This window comes from Sciurus vulgaris, assembly GCF_902686455.1.
Source record: "Sciurus vulgaris genome assembly, chromosome: 5".
NCBI lineage: Eukaryota > Metazoa > Chordata > Mammalia > Rodentia > Sciuridae > Sciurus > Sciurus vulgaris.
This window is the reverse complement of record NC_136465.1, coordinates 92,426,719-92,448,446: the sequence shown is the minus strand read 5'-3', so window position 1 is coordinate 92,448,446 and position 21,728 is coordinate 92,426,719. Positions and strand designations below refer to the sequence as shown.

Sequence of the window (21,728 nt, the reverse complement as noted above, 5' to 3'; positions counted from 1 at the left end):
ATGTCTAAGCCCCTGTCCTCCCGACCACATTGTATACTCATTATTTAAAATGAAAGGCCAGCAGTCAAATTGAAAAACAGTAAATTAAGGAACAAGATGTGGGAACTTCAAGTAATTTCAGTTGAATAAAACCAATCTTGTTGTTCCCTCTATTTTTTCTACCAGGAAGGGAGAAATTAACAATCAGCATAATAAACACTCCTTACTAATAAGAGCAATATGATTGTGGTTTTGGGTTGGATACAGTATCTGGATTTTATACATTATTTCCCTTTTTCAAAACTGTGGCTAAAATAAAAAGAAGTTCATTCTAAAATACGTACCCAAATGGGAAAACTTTAAAAATTGGAATTCATTTTTTTAAAGCATAGGCTGCCTGACATTTCAGTCAACTTTGGGCAACAAAACCATTGTTGGCAGTTTTACCAACTGTTTTTAACCAGTTCAGCTCAGTCTGGCTCTCTGTTGTTAATACAATACTACCGATCCCTAATTTGTAGAACCACAGGGGAATGTTTAAATAAAAGAACACTCTATTTCATAGTAGTTTTTAAATGAAAACATATGTATCTGTAATAGGGCTTTAAAGGATTTTTTTTTTTTTTTTTCAGTAAGAACTTAGTGTGTGGCGTCTGTTAGGTATAGGGTATCTTTTCCTGTCTTTCTGAAGAGGCACATTAGGCCCTGTACAGTTAATAGTTGAGATGTCGGTATCTCAGGTGTTATCAGGATTAAGAATGCCCAAGGAAGATTGTTGTCTGTTATTTCTACTTCCCTAGATAATCCCTTATATCTTGTTTAGGAAGAGAAGGACAGAGAAGAGAATCTAAAAATGCTTTTTCAAAACTGGTTGATTTTGGAGAAGTTCACTTCTAAAATTGATATGTACATTGTGTTTTTTGAGATAGGTAAAAATAGCCTGGGATAAACAGATAATTCTTATGTATGGAATTTTTATAAAATACTTTAAGATTCCTTTGTGGACTACCAGTGTCTAATATTAATACATAATTACATATATAGTTTTATAATTGCTCAACTTATATTGACCTTTTTTTTTTTGGGGGGGTGCTGGGGATCGAACCCAGGGCCTTGTGCTTACAAGGCAAGCACTCTACGGACTGAGCTATCTCCCCAGCCCCTTATATCGACATTTTATATTTACACTTGTTAGAAGAGTGAGGGTTGAAAAGCTACTCTAATTTTTAAAAAATGGTAACTCATCATCAAGATGACATATTTAATCTCTTGCATCACCTAGATTTCCTTCCATATCTTGAGTCACAAGTTTTCATGCTTATTAGTATCTTCTGTGGTTTGAATATGATTTGTCCCTACCAAAACTCATGTTGAAGCTTAATTCCTCAGTGTAGCATTGTTGGGAGATGGGACCTGGTGAGGGTGAAGTAGGTCATGGGGGTGGAGCCCTCATGAAGAGATTGATCTGTTTGGTGGGAGGGAGTTCACCTCTCCAGGGACTGGATTGGTTTTCAGGAAAGCAGATGATTATAAAGCAAGGTTGTATCTCCTGTTTTTTTTCTTTCTCTTGGAATTCTCTCACCAGATATTGCTATCTGCTAAGGTATATATAACACAGTATGAGCCCTTGCCAGATGCAGTCACTGATCTTCAGTTTTCCAGATCCTAAACTGAGCTAAATAAAGCTCTTTTCTTCATAAATTACTCAGTCTCAGGTATTCAGTTATAGCAACAAAAAACTGACAGTGACCATATTCCTCTCTCTTTTTTCTTTACGATTCCCAAATGCCTTTCTTCTGCTATTAAAACATATAACCAAATAAATGCAAAGTGAAACTCATATTGATAGGCCACAGTCAAATATTGTATGTTCCTAATATTTCCTAGCACTCTTCTGATATCTCCAAATACGATGGAGGGCTTAGGATGGCCTCAGATTTTTTTTTAGAGATGGCCTCAGGTATTTTTTAGAGAATCTTGAACACCTTGGGCAAATGGAAGACCCACTTCCATCAGTATTTTCAGTTGCCATAGCTATAGTTTCTAGCTATATATGATATATATCTGACCATGAATGTATTTGGATATATATGTATATATGTATGTATATGTGTGTAGATATATATATATACAGAGAGAGGGAGCAGGGGGCAGAATAGTAATTTGGGGTTTATGCTATGTTTCTTGATGTGATATTATTTGAATCCAGGCTCCATTACTTGCTATTTGTGTAACTTTGGTCAAGTTATAGAACCTCTGTGCTTGTTTCCTTATCTGTAAAATGGTATGATAAAATTATGTAGCTCACGGGGTAGTTGTGTTAATACACATAAAGAACAATGCCTATACAATTATAGGAACTAAAAAATGTTATTTAGCAATGTTATATACATTATTATATATACATATCATATGGTTATATAAAATGTATATGTGTACTATAAATTTGCCTAGTCTACAAAAATAAAAAAATTATGTGTATAGTTAACTACCTTTTATATTTAACATATAGTATATATGTATACTCCACATGGGGATTTTTCTTGGAAATTTCAGTTATCTATTGACCAACATGAGTGAGAACAGCAACACAGTTCATGTCTGGAATGAACATAGTATAGCTTTGGTATTTTATCTACCTGTATGATGACTTAATATTTCCCACTGAAAACTGGGCCTGATTTAAAGTGTGCATGGCATCAAGGTGAAGTGGAAGAGCCCCCATCCCCCACCTGCTTGAAGCTGGACAAGTCTGGCTTTGCATTCTGTGCAACCATTTCCAAATTGCAAGGTCTTGGGCAAGTCATTTAACATTTCTGAACTTTCTTTTTTTAATTTGCAGAACGGAGATTTAACATTTCTTGCAAATTTTTAGTAAGAAGAAGAGACAAAAATGCATTTAAAAAGTACTTGGCCAAAAGCCTGGTACATAGTAAATGCTTGAAAAATGGAAACATTGAATACTGATGTTTAATGTGTCAGTCTCACTTCAAAAGTGTTTTTTTCCCCCAACACAAACAAACACCCTACTGGAAGTTTTGATCAACCATGTTGTTGCTGTATAATGATAAGAGCTTAGTCTTAAGGGCATGTGGTTTCAATAACCATAAGTGGTTGGAAGTTTGCTGCCTGTAGGAGCAACAGGAGGAAAGAGGTTGGTGTAATTCAAGTTTCATTAGGATCTTACTAGGCAGCTTGAATCTTCACCCCTTCTGTCCCAGTGCCTAGCCCTACTTCTCCTGCCACTAGGAAGCCTGCTTGCCCCAGAAACTACAACGCTGAAGAATCAGGTTCTTGTGCCTGGTGAGTAGCTCTGCTCTGCTAGGTGGGGTTAGGTCAGGCAGGCACATTCATAACTTATCACCAGAGACCCAGGAAAAGAGGACTCACAGTCCCCCCCCCCCCCAATAGTATACTCTGTGAGAGATTAAAACTCAGCAGAAGTTCACTGTAAATGACAATTCCTCTTCAAATGTTACGTATTTTCATAAAATTAGTAGTGAGGAACAGTTTTGTAGTTGGGCCTGATTTGCCTCTTGAACATTTATTGGAGGAACTGGGCCTGAAACAGTAATAGCTAATTTTGAAAAATAACTACATATGTATTATGAGAATAAACCAGTCAACGAATGCCAAGAACTCTTTAAAATAAAAGAAACACTTAAGTTCAAGGTGGAGAGAAATCATCAATGAATTTTATGCCATATATACAAGTGGCTCCAACTTGAAGTTTGAAAGAGGAAGTGTAATGAAAATTATAGGAAAGGTGTATCAAGCACATGCACAGAATTTTTTTTCACACAGTAGGTGAGTCCATACTGATCCAGCCCTTTGAATATTATCATCCCTGGTCTCTCTCATTAAATACTTGAGAAAATATAGTAAATTTGTTTAAGGATACACATTTAGATTGCCATATCCAGAGCTAGAGCCAAGCAGCAAATGATTACACTGCTTATAAATTCTAGGCAGATGATAATTTAGAGTCCTCATGAAAGCCCTGAGCTTATTTGATTGTTCTCTTAATTATGGGGCTCTATACTATCAAATATTTGTGGAAGAGGAAGCTTTTCTTTGTGGGAGTGAATAATAACTGTGCTTACACTTTGAAATTTTTGCCTTGAGTTATTAAGATTTGCATTTCTCACTTTTGTTCCAGTGAAAGGTGTTTAGCCATTTTTAGAAAATAGGTACCAAATAATCAATCGTCAAACACCCCAGAAAGTTTCCGCCACAGACAAGTGCAAAATCTCAAGGTATTAGCAATCCACCTCCAGAAACAAATCTACAAAAGGTGGAAAGGGGGAGAACGGACGCATCACTTTTCTAGGTGAATACCGTATTGGTATGTGTTGCGTGCATTAAGGAACTGTATTTGCTTACTAACTGCCTTGTTGACATCAGCCAGAAAAAGTGGGAGAGAGATCGCGCGTTGACTGGCAAGCCTTGTGCCTCGCTCCCAAGCTCCTCTAGTGCTCTGCTCTTCCAGGAGCGTGAAGAATAAACAGAGTGGGGTCTTTGATCTCCTGGTAGTGTTGTTGCACTCTGGGAAATGCTGGGGGTGTCCAGGGACAAAGCGCAGTCAATGGATGCGTTTCTGAAAAAAAAAAAAAAAAACGACAGAGATGGGGAAAGGGAACACGCAAATAGGCATAGAGCAAAAGGAGAGGAGGGATCGAGGAGAAAAAGAAACGTGTTGCTCGAATCGGTTCTCTCAGTTCTTTTCCCCAGCACCCTCTTCCAAACCCGCAGCGTTTTCCTAAAACCCCCTCCCTGCCTTTTCCTGGACACCAGCTCTAAAAGATCACTGTCAGTCACCCCACCCGCACCCCACCCTGGCTTGAGATTTAATAGGATTTTTTCCCCCTGGCAAACTCGCAGCTGTTTTAAGTCAATGAAAGTGAGATTAGAAGAGATAAGCGCCAGAGCAGCGCGGGAGCTGTCAGAGCACACACTTAACTCAGCCCACAGCTTCTGCTCAGGGCATTACCTACGGAGTTTCCTCTGATGCTGATGTAACTCAGGGTCCCTCTCTCGGCTTCACGCGCCGCCCGAGTGTCGCAGCAAAAGCGTCGAAACCCAGTGCCCAGCCTTATTTCACCCTAAATATCATCCCCTGGTTCTCGGGCATTGGGGTTTCTTTTCTTTTCCTTTTTCTATCCTCACTCACACAAAATTCAAACCAGTTCAACCACCCGGGAGGCAGAGATGAGAGAGCCTCAAAACTTTTCTCCCCCCCACAAGGAGTAGGTGGGTGCGAAGCGGCGGCGAAGGTTTTGGGGACTCGCGGCGCAGAGCCGGGCTCTGGTAGGCAGTGGTCGCTTTAAAAACCGAACCTCTGGCTGCTCCAGCCTTCGCGCTGGGCAGGCGGCGGCTGGCCTCCCGGAAGGTTCCGCGGACACCGCAGACCCCCATGAGCGCCCTCTCTGCCAGCCTTACTGTTTGCAAACCGGGGTGGGGGCCCAGGAGGGGCCCAGGTAATGGTTGTAGGGCAGCGGGTGAGGTTCGGGCGCGGGGAAGAAGTTGACAAAGGGGACTTGACTAAACATGAATGCGTATTTATAGATGCGAGCTCCGTAGAGATCTGGAGATATCTCACTCTCCTTGCCTCCTTCCTCTCCTGCCATTTCATTTTATCGCTCCTTTAAGTGGAGGGCAGATTAAAAAAAAAAAAAAAAAAAAAATTCCTGCACGGTGTGGGTAATCGCCGCGTTATTTACAATCTAGTTACTCTGCAGCAGACCGGGAAGAAAACTCTGGGGCTCCTTCCTTTCGGATGGATAGAGGGCGGCCGGGCGGCGAGCTGCTGGAAGGAGGTCAGGGTGGGCTTGCGCTAGCTCGGGGGCGACCTGGAGGGAGAGGGAGCCCCGGCGCCGCCCCCGCGCTCGCCCCCGCCCCCGCCGCACCCCCCGGGGCGGGCGCGGGGCCGCGGTGACCGCCGGCTGGTGCGCTGCCCTCGCCTCCCCCATTGTTCCTACTGTCTTTTTGCCTTTTGTTATTTGCACTCGCATTGTGTTGTTTGTCTCTGAAGCCGCCTCATGACCAGCAAAGGGATTTCACCTCGTCCTTGAGAGCCACACGGGGAGCGCGAGCGTGCGAGAGCCGGGGGGTGGGGGGTGAGAGAGAGGGACACGCGCGCGCACACACACACACACACACACATACCCCGACACGCGCGCACACACACACACACACACACACACACACACACACACACAGAGTGAAAAAGGCGAGCCACCAAAACCCATCTCCAGTCTCCTCCCGGGGGCCCCCAGCCCGCCACTGTGCCACTTTGAATCCCACGCCAGAGGAGACATTAACGAGACCGGGTAAGGTGCGTGAATCGCAGCGTTTTAACTTTGTTGTTCGTCCCGATGTTGTTGTGGGCAGCTCTCCAAGGCGCAGAGCTCCCCTCTGCCGCTCGCGGTGCCCGCCACTCAGCACTCGTTCCCGGCTCCAGCTGGAGAGCCGGCGGAGGAGGGAGGGGGCCGCCACCAGAGTTTCCTCAAGTACAGAGGGAGGGGGACTGGGCTGGGGGTGAAGGAGAGGCGGGAGGCGGCTCGAGACGTGAAGTGGCCCTGTCATCCTCGGGGGGTGGCTGTCCGGGGGACCCTGGAGTGTGGGCTTGGACCCAGACCAGGAAACGGGATAACTTTATCTTTTTTGTTGGAAAGGCTGCGTAGTGTTGCCGGTATTGTTTTGTAAGTGGTGGTGGTGGAGGTGAGGGGACATGGGGGCAGGAGTGCAGGGAGAACCCGAGGCATCTCTGGGCATCTCGGCGAACGCCAAGGGACAGACCCCAAAAGTTGGACAAAGCCCCTTACCCTTTCTAGAATATAAACGCGACCCCTAACCCACCCCACAACCTTGGTAATACCCCCTTTCGTCTTTTTGTTTCGCTTTCTGCAATCCCTCTCCCTGTCCTCTCTTCTCCCTCCCGTCCGGAATTTCGGAAACAAATCTCATCCTTCTGGATTCTAGGGATTTCAGAGACCGGAAGCTTTAATTCTGATTGCAACTACTTTTCCCCCTTCCTCACTCCGTGTACAAAGTATAAATCACTCACGTGCTGTGTCACTTTAAGCGCGTGTTTGGGAAACCTCGCTTGCACTTTGGGGCCACAGTAATAAGAAGCAAGGAAAAGAGGTTGTAAGAGTTGAAATCAAATTGGATTTGGAAATGTTTGCTTATGAAAGCAGCAGTTTGTTGAGCATCGATCTGCTGGCGTCAGATGCACACGAAGCACTGTTTACATATTTTAATAGTAATTTTTTTACACTTTGCAAAGCGAATATATTAATAAATAGATTGACCCTGGTACATATCTAGAGATCTTGGTTTGTGACTCCATTCAGAATGTGAGGATTGTGTACTTATTTCAGTGTTTTCCCTTCTCTGCTGAAGCAGGTCAGAATGAGAAATTCTGTGAATAAGCAGAGCCAGACGCAGTGCCAGCCAGCCTAGGTACTCTGGGTGGCAGTCAACTGTACTTCAGAAACTTGAGAGATTTGTTCTAACCCAATTCAGATCGTCACAATATCCAGATATCCAAAGGAGTTTGTCCAGAAAGGCACTAGATTTCCCCAGGGAATGCCTTGGGCTCAGCACAGTTCTTCAGTCAAGGGCAAGACCAAGGGAAATCTGTGGGATTTTGGATAATAAGTGTGGGAATCTGCAAAGAGACTAGACAGAGTGGTTTGTTTGCTTGCTGTTCATAAATAATGACCCCTAGTATTCTTAACACACACACACACACACACACACACACACACACACACACACACACCCAGGGTTCGTGATTTTGTAGGCAATGAGCATTTCAATCAGAAAAAGCAGGAGAGTTTTTGATCTGGATTGCAAGAGAGAAGCTGCATGTCCTAGAGTGATTAGGTTAAGGCCCAGATGGTTTTAAAGTATATGGAAATAGTTTTTAAGTTTGACTTTTATAGCATTTAAAAGGAGGACGATTTCAGAGTTTTTTCAGAACTGCTAAATTTTGATCTGTCTAATTTTAAAGGAATTCAGCTATATGAGAATCGCTGGTGGTTCAGATAGGGAAGGAATCTGGTTTCAAATGCAGATACACGGAGCAAAGTTTCTAGGGGTGCTTCTTCCTGATATAAATATAGCTCTGAGGCCAAAGCCTTGATAAATTCAGCCATGATGATTTAAAATCATACTTCCACTGAAAGTTCTTTTAGGCATTGTACAAAGTTCTCCTGCAAATTATGCCATCAACTGTTTATTCCTTAGAACTATAAGAGATAACAATCATAGGCATCACTTAAAACTGATGCAATACAGCCTTAAATCCTTAAACTGGTGAGGATTGCTTTTGTTTGCCTAAAAGGTAGATCTTTCATCACAAGAGTTGTTTAAAAACATTTAATTGTGGGGGTGGGAAGGGATGCGCATAATTATTTAGTTATTTGTGTTAATTATATAGCAGCATACTGCTTGAAATTCTTTCTTTCCCCCCCTTCTTTGCACTGGTCTTCTTTTCTAACCTTATACATGAAGAATTAAATATTTTGCTTGCTTGTAGGATTTAAATTTTTTACTTTTTGTAGCCTTTTTGAATAGGTAGTATTGATCCAATCAGACAGACTTTAAAGCAAAACTCTTAGTATAGGGAAGAAAGCTTCAATTCTTAACACAGACACCCTGTATTGGTTTCGTTGTTAAACTCATATAGTTCTGGTTGAATGGCACGTTGTATACAGGATTCAAAAGTGCCAAACTTGTTTGGTAAACAACCCAGCATTTGAGGTCCAGTGGTTATTTCAAGTTAGCTTAGTTCAATACATGTAAACACATCCTGTTTAGATTGATACATGGTTTTGTAAAGAAAAAAACTATATAAGGATGCTATCTTTGGAGTATATGCAGTAAACAATAAATAACAAGAGTGAAACTAGTACTCAGGTATGATGGTTTCTTTGTTTTGGTTTTTGTTCTGGGGGTAAGATATGAGTAATAAGTTTAAATTTTCAAATTTTCCTTTTCTAATTACAGGAATGAATTTGACTGCTTGCAGAATGTTTTTTCTTATAAAGTGAATTAAAAACATGATATGATGTTTACAGGAATGTACTGTGTTCTAGAAAAAGCTCTCATCTTATTATTGAGAGATAAGTAATCATGGCTTTGAAGGTATGTTCAAATTACATAGAAAAGTAAAGCTTGCAGGACAAAACCTGTAGTTTATAGTTTCTTAAAATAATTGAGATTTCAAGAAAGTGAGATTTCTAATGTTGATGACTGTCATGTTTCCAGTAGTATAATTGTTGAGTAAGATTGATTGGCATAACCTGGATTATTCACCCAATTCCCAATCACCTCTAGTGGTAGAGAACGTTATAATTAGAGTCTTGAAAGTAACCTGGAAACTTATTTGTCCAGGCCTGAAGTCAAATGCATTTCCTCACTTGCTTGTGACAAATTTTTAGTCTGAGAAATGTAGATTTATTTTAAAGGCAAAGAAAGCGCTTCACTGTTTCAAGTAAACTATATCCTGAACTTAGATTTCTAGATAGTTAATAACATAAAGGTCCAATTTTGTTTCAAACATTGTTCTAAAAACATCATTTGTAAATCGTCTACTTTGGGATTTCATATGTTAATGATTTGGGATCTGAAACTTACTTCAGAAAAAAGCATTTTGGTTTATCTTTAAAAACACCACACAAAACTGTCTAAACAGCTCTGTAAATAACTATTCCAAATGCCTCAATTTGATGAATGAATTAAAGAATTATGGTTCTTAATCCAATTATGATCAGTCCTGCAATTCCACTTTTCATTTAGGGGATCTGGGGGGTTGGAATAGTAAATGCTTCTCAAATGTGAGTGGAGTCTTTGTTATTTACTTTCCTTGTATGATCTACCATAAATGACCACTCATACCTAACACTTATGAGAAGGATTTTAGATGTGGAGAAGTAAGTTATTTAATGATCATCAGTTAACCAAGAGTTTGCTTGCATGAAAAGTTGCAGTTAGTGGGAGAGTAAATGAAGTTCTTAAAAATGCAAAAACAAGGCCCTTTAACCTTTTGCTTAAAAATAATGAATATTGTCATTAAAGTGGAAAATGTAAGCATTGGTAGTAGGGCAGACACTGCGACACTTTTATTGACTTTCAACTGGGCCATATTGGGATGTTTCTGTAGGACTATTTCATAAACTTCATCAAATCCAATCTCCCTGCCTTTAAAATTGAGTCAGAGTCATATGTACACTGTGAGTTAGGGGAATGTGTTTTGGATTGTGTTCTCAAACCCTTACCCTTTTAGCTGCTTGTGTGGATGCTTTTGATTTCTTTTGTATTGAGGACCCTACATTTCAGGATGGGCCCTTGACTACAGGCTATTTTGCTTTGATGGACCCTTCTGAATTCCTGCCCCATTTGCCCAATTTAAACTCTGCCTCATAGATTAATTAATTTAAAGGTGTAAATAGTTCATTATGGTTTAATTCTCTAACTAGATGATATTATCATTTTTTGCAGTTTATTATGATCATCTAAATCCTTTGAGAAAGAGTTGTGGAGATTACAAGTATCAAGGAAAGTTGCCAGAGGGAAAATACTTATAAGCATGGGGACTTTTTTTTCAGTACCACTCAAATCAGGACTTACAGACAACTAATTATTCTATTTACAATTAAAGATGACTTTCAGAAGGGGCAGCATATTGATAAAATCAGGGAAAAATAAGTACATTTGAAAGATACATTAAATAACTATCCTTAAAAATCAAGCCATTGAAACAGTGTATCTTGGAGGGTAGTTGATTGTGGTAATATCCACTTCTACAAGTATATATTTGTTCCTTTCCTATTGTTTAAAAGTTTGAAAATGAAAAACCAAAAACTAGATTATATCTTTGATACTATTCAACTACTTCATGGTTTTCAGTGTCTTGTATCCATAAAGGACATAACGTAGCAATCACAGGATGGGAAATCTCTAGTTTGACATCTAATAGCTGAAGGCAGTTTGTTCTTGTATCACAATTAAAATTTGGGAGGTAAGGGGATTCATGAAGGAACCAGGAAGCAGAGGCTATCCCATTAACTTTTTTTTTTTTCTTTTTTTTTTTTTTGCTACGGGGGATTTAACTCAGGGTCACTTTCCCACTGAGCCACATCCCCAGGTCTTTTTTGTTTTAATTTTGAGATGGGGGTCTCACTTAATTGCTTAGGGTCTCACAAAGTTGCTGAGCTGGGCTGGAACTTGAAATCCTTCTGTCTCAGTTGCTGAGTTTACAGAGATTATAGAGCTGCTGAGATTAGAGGCGTGTGCCACCATGCCTGGCCCCATTAACTTTTGAAGCTTTTCAGTTGAGGTCTTGTTTTGTTTCATGTAAAACTTTATTTGGAGTTCCAAACTTTCAGGGCTCTGCCCTCCTTAACCTATAAAGCTAGAAATTATAACATCTTTCTTACAGGAGTATTGCATGGATTACACTACATACTACGTGTGAAATTCCTAACAGTGTTTGTTATGAACTAGGTGCTCAGTAAATGCCAGCTATGCTCTTTTCTGCCAGACAAGTCTGGAATCTGATAATAAATATATTTGGAACTTCATTTTATACTTACTTTAAATTTGAGTCTTAAGATAAAAAAAATATATCACTTTCTTGAGGCTGAGAGCAACACTTTAAACTAGTGATTCAGTTAACATCTATACATGATCTCTGACAATGTGCTTTTATTAAGCTGCTGTATTTGGTGCAAGTGTGAATTCTATCTTTTATTCATATAATGCTACTTCAGTAATTAACATTTTGTCCTACACAATAGATAAATACAAATAAAGACTTTAGTACCTAACTTTGTAGATTTCTCTTCATGTTCCCTTTTTGGATTCCCTGCTAACAGATATGAATGAGTAAAAGTTGATTAAGATTTAATCCATTGATAGTTATCCACCTCTGGGTTATATTAAGTTATAGTATGTGTAGATACATAATAGGAAATCTGTATGGAAAAAAAATCAATCTTATTTTGCAATGCTTTGCTCTATGGAGTTCAGTGTTCCTTCAGAGAGAATCTCATATGTTCATTTAAGTTAGGTGCAGTGAGAGTCACCACGAGAATGTCCGATTGAAGAGATGATGTATAGTCATAAGAGGAAATTAGTGGTTGGTCTCTCTTCCCAGTGAAAAAGAATTTTTGAATGAGTACAACTGATCAAAGATAAAGGAAAAGTTCTTAAAAAACAAAAACAAATAAATGACTTGGTTGTGGCATTATTTTGGACTTCTCAAAAAAGCAGTTGCCCAGAGAGATTAGGTGTATAAGATGTTTATTGGAGGAGTGAGCAGGACAACAGTAGGAGGACTTTTTTTAACCATCATGCAGGTTTGACAAAGAGGGAGGGAAGAAAGGAGGACTGAGGAGGAAGACTAACTAGTATAGTCCAGGACAGTTTTGACTAGGCAAGTGGGAGTCAGCCACTGGAGGATTCCTGTCTTGAATGAATGGCCTATATCAGCACCCCCCCACATGACGTCACTGGCTGGAGGAGCCCTGGAAGCCTGGCCTCTGTGCTGGAATAGTGCTGGAACCATAGGGCAGCCCCTGAGTCAATTATGCTCTCAAAACATGAGATTGAGTGGTATGACTGTGGTTTGGCAGTATAGCCCAGGGGTTAGTAGTACTTGCTCTGGTCAGGTGGATGAGACAGACAGACAGAGACACACACACACACACACACACACACACACACACACACAAACACACACACACACACACACACAACCAACCAAAGGGGAAAAGAAGGAAAGACTTGGCAATTTCTTCGAACACTGTGATGCCTTTTTTCCTCTTGCTATAATATCCCCTCCCTAACCAGGATTGAATAAGGTTATATGAGATCCTATGTCAGTCCATAGACTGTACATGGCACAGAGGAAATGTTCAAGATATATTGTTCTTTCTAATGCATTCACAAAATGCAGCTGAGAGGCATAGCTCACTTGTATCTGCTGATCATAAATGTATTTAGATATTTCTAATTAGAAAGCATTGTTTTCGCAAGCAAACACCCTTAATGCTTACCTTTTAAAAACAGCTCCGTTCATTTCTCATGCTTCAGTCCTTTTTCATCAGGTTATAAACTGTACCAGATAGACCAGCTGACCTCAACCATCTTCAGGTAATTCTCCCTAAAGCATGAGGCAGACGGAACTCTCTTCGTTTCCTTACCTCTGTAGGCTTTCTATTCAGTTGAGCAGCAACGCTCTGTAAGTCTGCATTTTATCTTGAGCCTCAAACACCTTGCGAGTCTTTGCTCCCCTGCGTGACTGTTCCTAAACCAACTTGCTGCACCACAAAGCACTGAACTCAAGTGGCCCTCAGCGCCAGCTCCTGCTGTGATGAGTCACAGAGCCACCAGCACTTTGTTGCGTTAGATTTGATCACTGCCATGAGCAGTCCTTCGATTGTCAGCTAAGAGCCCCTTCAGGGAGTTGTCCCTTAATAGAAAGTCTCTTTTCTTCCCTCCTGTTGTAACTTTAAATTAAAAGAAACTGTAGAGGAGCTGGTGGCAATGCAGCAGTTCATTCTTCTACCCACTGGGAGAACAACATCTGAGAAAAGACGTTATTGGACTGAGAATTGAGTTGTTGCTGTTTTGGGGGCCAGGGTCGGAGGGAGGTTATGGTAGAGGATGAAGACTGTGTCATTTAGACCCAGACTGATCACCAGTAAAGTATCTGGGAGCAATGTTTTTGTGTGTACCAGGGAACATTTTTTGGATATGAGACACCCACTTGGCCTGTGAATTTTTGTGGGATTCATGAGACCACTGATTTTGGCCCCAGAGTTTTAGGTGGCTCTGTGTGTACTGTGGGAAACTGGCATTGAGACAACTTCAAAATCCAAGTAGGATGGGAGGCAGGAAAAGAGAGCTAATTTTTGACACATTCCTCAGACAAGGGACCCCTCTGGGGAATCTGTGCCCAGGATAAGGAAGCTTTTGATATAATTTTTCCTAAATAGTGAGTCCTGGTTACTTCAGTGCCTCTGCTTAAAAAGGCAGATGGACTTACATTTGAGAGAGGAAAAGAAAAAGATGTTAGTACTTTTGCTGACTGGTTTCCTAGATGGTATTTCTCACTAAGTTCTTGATTTAATTCTCCACTGTGCCAGGTTTTATGCCCTCTATAGTTGCTGGTCCTTCCCATTCTGGTTTAGGAACTGCAGCAAAATCTGATGCCTGATGAGATTTACTGGGGCAATTCATGGCTGCTGAGAGCTGAGGTTGTTTGATGTGCAATATCAGGAGCAGAGTGAGGTTTGCATGTAAGTTCTTGTGATGCTTGGTTTTCCTCTGCAGCATTGGCATCCTTTCATATGTATCTGGCAGAATCGGTCTCATTAATTTATTCTTGCATTGGGAACTGTTTCTGAATAAGTGAATATTATTTCTTATAATTCTTGCCTGAATTTTCTTACTTCTCTCTCGGCCTCATCTTCAGCCTCATTAGCCTTCACCACTAACAGAATTATTAGTGTCTTTGCTACATTCAGTCAGGAAATAAAGTGGTGATTTTATGATTAAACAGACATGTATCTCTATCAGTATGTGAATAAGCTAAATGAACCCACCCTTAACTTTTAGGGACTTCCTCAAGTCACACCAGTGCCCTTTACTTCCTGCTCCCTGTACTCACCTCTTGTGGGACTTTTCTTAGCCTTTAGCTTGCCACATATCATTCTGCATTTTGTTAATATCACTGGATGGAAGGAAAGATTTTCTAGATCCATTGCTGCCTGGTTTGACAGAGGTAACCCTGTCAAAGGTTAGGGAGACATAAAAAGTGTCCTGTTGGAAGGGATGGTAAGCTCCCTGAGAGCATTGGGTTGTGTCCCTAGCATAATTTCAATGCCTCCAACTAAACAGCCACAAAATAAATGGTTGCTGAGTGAACATAGCTTGCAAACTGAATTTCATATTGACTCAAGGAAGCCTTGCATGATGGAGAAATAGAAAAACTAACAGCTATTGACCACTTACCATATCACAGGCTCTGTGCTAGGTGCTTTTCATGGATAATCTCATTTAATCTTCTCAGCCCCCCATTAGATGAGTTTTAGCCCCATTTCACAGATGAATGAACAGACTCCAAGGGTCAAGTGACTTGCCCTCTTTCCTCAGCTGCAGTGAGCAGGAGAGTCATTGCCTGAATTTCAGTCTGTTGGATTCAACCGCTTTCATTCTTTTCCATGATTTCAAGATGTTGATGTGGAATTTCTCTCTGTAAAGTGGGAGCACCAGTAATTCCTTCCTGGCTGTCACACACGACAGGAGGAACAGAGGGGAACTGGTTTCAGAAAGCCGTGACTGAGCTGTAAAAGGATTTCTAAATGTTGGTTATTATTTCCTAGTACCCACTCCATATATTAACCAAAAAACATTTATTAAAACACAGATGCATGTTGCTTATGATATACTTAATGGGAACTCCTTTATGACTTTATAAATAGAGATTCTGAATATACAAAAGCAGGCACCAGAAGAAAGGCCAGAACATATTTCTCAAAAGTGATCACCCAGTCACATAGTTGAAAGTCACTTATTTGTTAAAAATAGACCCTTCTGGACCCTACCCCAGACACACAGAACCAGAATTCTGTGTGATTATAGCACTGTAACCCTGAATTTTTACTTGTTACTGGTGATTCTTTTGCACATAAAAGTTTGAGAACCAGTGATAAAAATTTTTATTGATCTAGTTTGGTAGCAAGATATATATATGTGTGTATACACAAACACATTATCACATGAAAGTTCAGTAAGAGTGGCAGTAGCAAGATAAAGCACATCTGGTTGTAAAAAGACTATTTTATTGATGATGTAGTCTTAGAGTTTTGAACTACATTTAAAGAACCTTCAGTAATTTTGAGTATACATTTATAATTTTGACAACATTAGCATGCTTAAAGTCAAGAGTAAAACAACCTGATACAAGGAAACCATGAGCTGGGGTCCAGAGAAGGTATCAGTTTTAAGTATTTTAGCCTTGCAAAGAACTTTTTAAGTATTTTAGCCTTGCAAAGAACTTTTTAACTTTTTAACTTTTTAAATCTAAGGTGGTGAAATACACTGAAGACCAAAGATTTATCTCTTTATTTAGCTGGGTTTGCCTGAAACCATGGAAATCACTGAATCCTTTTTATACATACAGTACCTGCTTTTTCTGATACATAGTAACCCTGATAAAATTTATATATGAGGTATAGGATGATATTAACAGTAATAGCTAATAATAACAGAACAGTTATAAGATACTGAATGTGAATGTGATCATTCCCAAAACATCTTATTTTATGTACTTGCCCTTCTTGTGATGAGATGAAGTGAAGTGAACGTGGTAGGCAGTGACACAGGATTACACTACCGTGTGAGGGTTACTTGAATACAAGCACTGTGACACCACGAGAGTCAGTAAAACTGAGATGGGTACTAATTAACTACTAATGGATGGGTAGCATGCATAGTGTGAATACATTGGACAAAGGGATGGTGCCCATCCCAGGCAAGATGGAGTGAGATGGTACAAGTTTTTTTCATGCTACTCAGAACGGTACCAAATTAAAAATTTATGAATTTTAGTTTAAAAATTTCTGGAATTTACCATTTCATATTTTTGGACCTTGGTGGACCATAGGTAGCTGAAACTGTGGATAAGGGGGAATCTACAGTGAACAGAGAAGTGAGGAAAGAGTATGCTGAAAAGAAGTCTAAGTGAGATAAGACAAGGGCAGGATTTTAACTAGACTTATAGGATGCTTGCAGAAAAGTGCCTTATTGCAAACAAAAAACCTAAGCCATTGTTTAGGATCACACAAAGGATCAAGCCTTTGCATGGGATCAGAACGTGAGACTACTGTGTTTGTTATCTTGGGAGCAGCAATTACTATATGAGAATAGGGACCTTGTCTATTTTGTTCTCCATATTATCATAGCATACAACAAATATTTACTGAACAAATTACAGGACTTCTGCTTGAACTAGAAAAAGAAACTTTTCCTTTATCCAAAAATGTCTTGTAAAAGGGGAAAAAATCTTTACAAATGTGAACTAATAGGTAATCATGAAAATAACAATTCTTCACAAAACTACACACTTTTCGACATTCTGTTCAGCATTCCGTGAAGTGTCTGATGCTTTGCCTGTCACTGAGCACTGCTAATTCCACTTTCTTTATAAATGTTATGAAAATCCACCATGGTGCCTAGCACAGTGCCTGACTGATAGTAACTACTTAATAAGCATATGATAAATAATTCAATCCATGAATGAGTATTGGCTTGGGAGCAAGTGAAGGTGGGAAATCAAAAGCATTCTGAGAACAGAGTTGCCCTTATTCACTTAGAATTCCCAGAGTGACATTGGATCCAGCCATCCTAAGCAGGCGGCTTTCCCATACATCTCAAGGTCTGGTTTTGGAATTGTGAGGAGAGGATGTTTGCTAAGGTAATGACTGCAAAAATGGGCTCAGCATTGTTAGAAGAGGGAACCGTTCATTTGATCTAGAAGATATATTGGGGGAAAAAGGTAAAAAGTAATTCTAAACCTACCAGGAGTTTCAGTAGAAAAATGGCCCTAATTCAAGCAGGGTGATGTTAACATCAGTGCACATCTTGTGGCTGAAACCCCTCACACTGCTTTGGAAATAAAAGGAGATTGTGTAAAGAATTAGCAATACAAGGCATTTTTTAAGTGCTTTATTGCAGAGGCCTGTGATACTCTGTGAAATCTATGCAGCCTCTTTCTTCCTGCTGTGCTTAATTTCAGAATCTGATGCTATTACCTATCCTTGGAGGAAAAAAAATCACTCTCTGTTAACTCTTAAAAATCAAGTTTAACATTGCACTTGTTTTCATCATAATCTGTCTGACATTTCTTGGGAAGAGAAAAGTGGTGTATTTAGCCACAGAGGGTTTGCCTTGGAGATTAGTATTTAGGACTGCTTCTAGCGGGGGTGGCATTGGAGTAAGAGAGCAAGTTGGAAATAAATGTCAAAGGCGAAAGTTTAGAAATGGCTCAAGCAGTTTGAAGAATAAAGTCTATGAAAGAGTTAGCACAGACTGTGTTTGGCAGGAATCCAGAGTAGAAGTCAGAAAGGTAAATGGGTTATAAAGAAAATCAGGCAGAAGCCAGGAAACTTCTTAACTCTTAACTATTAGGTGGCTATCTTCTTGTGACATGAAGACCTGCCTACCAAAAATAATTTCTTTCCTGCCATGACATCACCACTGTGTCCCCTTTCCTGTCCCACCTGGTGTTGATTGGTAAGTTATTATTGTTAGGTATTGTCATAAGCAGTTTATTTTATTGAATCTGCCTAATAACTCTGATATAAGGTACAAATTTTGTCCTGTTATATAGATAAGGAAACTAAGCTTGCCCAAGGTAGTGTAACTAATAAGTGGTATGCTGAGCCAAAAGTGGTCCAAGACTAGGCCATTATACATTATAGTATGGTAAATATATTTAGGTCCTGTTAAGGCATCCCTCAAAACAGTACCTTTCTTCTATACCCACTTCTATCACCCAGAATCACTGCCAGGTTCAGCAAACCAGTATTTTTCCCTACAATCTTCTCTATTTACCACTGTCAGGCCAGTCTTCCTGGCTTACTATTTAGGTCATTTTACACCTTTCTCAGAAATTCAAAGTGCCTGAATACTGCATGTGGGTGGAACTTAGATGCTAATGTCTGATTTTTAAAGTTCTCTACAATCTGTCTCTATCCCATCTTTCTTTTCAGGCTCATGTTTAAAATTTTTCCTTCAAGAACAATTTGCCTGTGATCTGATTCGAGCTGAACAGTTTCCCAGATGACTCCCAAACTGTCTGCAACTTGTCATCCCTCTAAGCTCTTCTCAGCATGGCAGAGGCAGTGGCTACTGCAGAAAAGCCACTGCTGACACTGGAGCCCTACCAACTCAGGGACTTCTTCCAGAGTTGCATGTGTCCATCTGCTTCAAACGTCTTCATCAGTTGCCTTTCCTTGGTTCCCAATCCACTGGGTCCTATATTTTGGCTTTCTCTAATTGTTTTGTCCCTTCATTCATTCAATAATCAACAAATATTTATTGAGCACCTGCTATGAGCCAGACACCACGCTAATTACTAGGGATTCAGTAGTGTGTGGAATAAATGCACACCTTGCACATAGAATTTAGTCTGTTAGGGAAGAAAAACTTTAATCAGATAAATACTAGTATCTGCGATTACAGACTTTATAACTGTTCTTCACAGAAGTATATAGAACATATAAAAGGAGCATCTGGTTTATTTGGTGGGGTGGAGGAACAGTCAGAAGAGGCTTCCATGAGGAAATCACATATGAAAGCTAGATAGTGAGGTAAAGAGGAGAGGGCGGCGGGGGGAACACCTTTTGAGGCAGAGGATACAGTATATGCAAAGGTTTCCTAGAGTAAGGGAAAAGGGTGTGATCTTGGAATGATAAGGACCGCATGACTGAAGCAGTGTGAGAGGGACATGGATGGAGAAGAGGCCATAAGAGGTAGGCTGGAATAGATCATTAAGCCTCTTGGGCAATGTTAGAGAGTTGAATCTTCTCATGGGTGATGGGAAGCCCTTCGAGGCTTCTCAAGGGACTAAGAACACCAGCCCCCCTCCCTAAGGTAACCCAATACTCAGTTCAATTCAGTGATTCACCTGGTGTTTCTGTGTGTCACAGCTTTGGAAGAGAGCTGCCTAGGCCCACTCTTCTCCCTGTTCCTCGGGGCTCTGCTGTGGGGAGATTGACACCAAGCACATAATGCCTCCAGTCAGCAAGTGCATATTGGCCTTTACAGTTTTTATATCTTCCTTTTTTATATATCTTGCCCTTATATAGATATCCTGAAATCCTGTGTATCTTTTAATTTTAATTTCCAAATGAAGTTTTACTCTTTCACAGCATCCTCAGAATATATAGCTGAAGATCCATCCCTCTGATCTTCTGACACTTACATCTATAACTACCTTTATGGGTTTCGCCATATATTGCACCATGTTGTACTGGCGCTGTGAACATGTCTAGCCTCCTGAGAGAGATCTTGAGTTTCTACTTACGTCAGTAATATACTCCTATTTGGAATCATCATTCACCTCTTGTTAGCTGAATAGTTTATTTCAGCACTTTCTGTCTGGGATTTGTCATCTGCAGAATATGGATAATTGCCTTTACTTCATATAGCAGTTGTGAGGAATTAATGATAGAATGAAAGCAGAGTACTTAAATACAATCTCTGGCACAGAGTGAGTTCTACCACCTGATGACATTTTCTGGTTATAAACATTATTCTTTGAAATCAGAACCCTGTATCTTATTATTCCTTTTGACTACTTAGAGCTGTGTGACTATTTATTAAATTTAAATTTGAACTTACATTTAGGTATCATTTCTGACAGGGGATACAAATACAAATAAATCTTGGTTTTTTTGTCCATAAGAACCTCAATTTGATAGGGGAGTTAGTTATAGAAACTGGTGGTTGTTTTTCAGTGTGGCGTGTGGAGTGATAGCGATATAACCCCAGATGGAATATTTTGAGAGCACAGAAGAGAGTTGTGGAAGGTTTCCTAAGTGGATTAATGCGTGGGCTGAATATTTTTCTAGTTGATTAAATACATATTAAGTAAAACGTAGGGCTGGGTTTGTGGCTCAGTGGTAGAGTGCTTGCCTCACTCGTGTGAGGCACTGGGTTCGATCCTCAGCACCACATAAAAATAAATAAATAAAGGTACTGTGTTCATCTACAACTAAAAAAATAAAAAAGAAATAAAAATTAAAAAAATAAAATGTAGACATGGTGTCAACTCGAGGTTGTACAATAAGATAGCACTGTTGTTCTACTGGCAACCATACACCTTCCATTCTTCTTTTAATTCTACATTTCTAAGTAAAATGTTTTCTACTTGTTTTTCTTTATTCTAAAAAAGTATTAAATAAGATTGACTTCCTACTTCTCCTCTCTCTTTCCCTGTTCCTTACCTCTCCTCCCCAAAACCCACACATGACTGTTCTCCATCGTCCTAATATAACTTCATCCTGTTGTTGGATCAGTTTAGTAACATGTTTACTCTATGGAAATGTCATTGTTGAGAATATTGTATGTTGACTACTTTGACTTCTTTATGCAACTTCTTTGGTCTCCTGGGGTGAATAATGGTCCACGATCAAACCTACACGTTTTACTGAGAGTGCCCAGTATTTCTGGAACTCCTGTCCTTGCTTCATGAGTAATTGGCATATCTAGGACTGGCCTTGGGGGCAGTTGGTCCTAGTGGATGAACCATTTTTTAACTGATACAGTTTAGAATTGATGGAGCCAAATAATGGTTATAAAAGCACAAAAGTCACCTCACCAACTTTCAGTTATATTGTCTTGACTTTAATGCAGATAGTGCACCTCCTGTGACCTACCCTTGGGCGTCCTGCTGCTTCCCTTAGCTCCACAGCTCAATAAGGCCATGGGGTGGTGCTCTGAGAAGGCAGGAGGGTATTTAAAGCAGGCAGAACAACAGGAGTAAAGAGGTATGGAGGTGAGAAAGAGCAAGGGGCATTTGTGAGATGACAGTTTGGTGTTGGTGGAGCACATGAGGGGCCTAGCAGAGATGAGACTGGGATGACTGTGGTCAGATCTAGGTGGTCCTTTTTATCACAGAGTCATATGCAGTAGCTTTTGCCTTATAGGCCACGGGGAACCTTTAACTG

The 21,728-nt window shown here is 40.2% G+C and overlaps 1 protein-coding gene across 5 annotated transcripts in view; it reads left to right on the top strand.

Annotated features, from left to right (window-relative positions):
- Positions 1-5,882: 5,882 nt before the first annotated feature.
- Positions 5,883-21,728, top strand: part of SOX5 (SRY-box transcription factor 5) — a 955,660-nt gene continuing 939,814 nt past the window's right edge. For 3 of the 5 annotated variants that reach the window (XM_079142034.1, XM_079142039.1, XM_079142037.1), the window contains exon 1: positions 5,883-6,313. The gene's annotated coding sequence lies outside the window, so the exon portion shown is untranslated. The remainder of the gene's footprint in view (positions 6,314-21,728) is intronic. The other 2 variants (XM_079142036.1, XM_079142038.1) reach the window with 1 other exon arrangement.